The sequence below is a fragment of the Cynoglossus semilaevis genome, chromosome 2 (assembly GCF_000523025.1).
Source record: "Cynoglossus semilaevis isolate Cse_v1.0 chromosome 2, Cse_v1.0, whole genome shotgun sequence".
NCBI classification, from domain to species: domain Eukaryota; kingdom Metazoa; phylum Chordata; class Actinopteri; order Pleuronectiformes; family Cynoglossidae; genus Cynoglossus; species Cynoglossus semilaevis.
The window spans coordinates 8,402,935-8,405,521 of NC_024308.1; positions in this window are offsets into that span (position 1 = coordinate 8,402,935).

The window sequence follows — 2,587 nt, forward strand, 5'->3', positions numbered from 1 at the left end:
CAGTCATTCAGTGAATACTGCAGTAAAACCAGAAGAAATTCAATTATACAGAAATGTATATTTATGCCAACGCTGTTGAAAAAACAAAAGTTCTTGTGATGCCGAGACATCAGCGCCCAGATGAAGTGGATGAATTCAAGATGTTAGGATTTTATGATCCCAATTATTTTACCATAATACAAAGACTGAAGCTGGAGAACAGAACCAGGCCAGGGTTCAGAACCAGGACCGACCTGGGGCCAAAAAAAAAGAAAATCGGAGTTCAGCTCTCCAATGTCTCTGTTTGACAACGACTCTCTCCTCCAGTACCCCGACCAGAACCAGAATCCTACAGAACCATGGTTCCTTCTAGAACCTTCACACACAGACGTCCCTGTGGTTCTTGGACCTCCTCTGTCCCATGTGGTCTTGATCGCAGCCTGTCTTTTCTGTACGTGGTGTGTTTAAGGCCCAGAATGTGAGCCGTTTGACGGTTTGACGACAAACAAGTGAAGTCATAGTTTTTGCGGACACCAAGTATTGTGACCAAGTATTTGGAGTACTCCACCATTCACCCCGCGGCTCCTGGTATGTGAGGCCGCAGTAAATGATGCAAATTTATGAGCAGTGAGAAAACACTGACATGAAAAGGCTTCTCTCTGTGTGACCGTGTGATGTCAGCGTGATCTCCTCACACACTCACACACACACTCTGTGTGTTCGTCGCTCTGCACTCTCCCACTGAGACGTGCTTTTCCAAGGAAGTCTCTTCTTCGGTGGTGGAATGTTCGCTGCTGTCCTGTTGTTCTGACCGACCTCGTGTCAGCGCCGCAGCTCGACTCCTCACCGACGAAACTTTTCATTTCAAACAGACACAAATGGAATGTCTCTGGATTCTAGAACGTTCCTGAGCCGGACCTGACTGTGTGTGTGTGTGTGTCTGTGTGTGTGTGATGTGGTTTTTGCAGTGTGTTCAATGCTGAGTCAGGGTCCTTCATCCACAGGTGTTAACGACATGTTCAGCTGCCGTGGGAAATTTCACCATCACAGTGGGACTGAACAGAAAACAGACAGGAAGCTGCTGTTGTTGAAGGTAGACGAGGCGTTTAAGGCACGTGGATGCATCAGGAGAGAAACTCCTGTTTCCTCATGTTCTTAATTAATTCAGTTACACAGAAAGAGGAAAAAAAATTCAATTTAAAAAGTATGAAATGTAGAAAACTAAAAAAAATGTGTTAACTCATCTGATTCTTTCAGCGTTTGGTTTTAGTCTGTTTGTCTTCACTGTCGTTTCACCATCCCTGCTGTAACAAAGCACAATTATCACTAATCTCTAAAACACTTCAAAGATGAAGTGGATGGAGTGTGTGTCTGTGCGTGTGCGTGTGTGTGTGTAAACCAACTGCCTAATTTCCCACTCTTTGACGATGCTGTTGGCGACACGTCAGGACTTGTCCTCCACCTCTCGGTGCCTGAACAAGTGACGCTTTCATTTTTTGATCCTGGAGTGGAAGAACTGACATCAAAACAACACAGGGTTCAAAGGAGAACAAGCTTCTAACTTGGTATACTCATCTCCATCTTCATCATATATATATATATATTAGCTTAGTTATATAACATCGGTAAGACTCATTATCATTTTTTCCTCCGATAATGAAAAGTATGTGTGTATGTTTGTAAACAGGAAGCATGCAGTACCTCTTCCTCCCCTGCAGGAGATGCTATGCACAGGCGTTTCTCTTCATTATTTTTTTGTTATTTGAAGGTTATGGCTCAGTCGTAGATAAACCTTGAACATTTTTGAAAGCGTGTTGTTGTTCTGTGATCAGCTCTTTGACGTCGGACACTGATGTGATCAGAGCTCGGCTTCTTTTTATCTCACCGGGTACTCTGTACTCCATTTGCTGTGGAGTTATTAATTGATGAAGACTGAGGCCCGGTCCACCTGAGGACATGAGCTGCTGTGATGATGATGATGAAGATCCTGTGTTTCTCACCTTCAGCTGCAGGGTGAATGGCAGCCTATGAAGATGACTCTGGCCAGGGGTCACCATCTGTTTTTGTTGGAGGGTCAGATTGTTTCTGGGCAGACATTTTTTATCTAACATGATGTTTATTTTTGAATCCAGTCCCGGGCCGGATTGGACGGTTTTACGGGCTGCAATGGCCCACGGGCCACCACTAGGAGTTGATAATCTCCAATATCGACTCCTACTATACGTCAAAGAACCCTAACCTCTGTCTGTCTGTCGGCCACTACTGCTGAAATGCAGACAGTTGACCTTCTTGTGGTAAGGCAACAGTGCCAACCACTGTCCCCTGTGTGGCATGAGGGCGTTGATGTATGGTGTGTATCGTCTCTGTTTCTCAACTCCTCGTCATAGGAGAATCAGAAGCATCTGTAGTGGGGATTTGGGATTTCGGGGGTGGGGGTGAGGGTTGGGGTCAGGGTGGAGGAGGGAGGGGGAGTGATCTGGTTTTATAAAAGGGAGAGACTTATTTACATGGGTCTGTTATGATTAGGCACGAGCCAGAGTGCAATTTAAAGATGATTGGCCATTGCTAAATAAGAGGGTAGGCCTGCTGCTGGAGAGGAGCCAGGGGA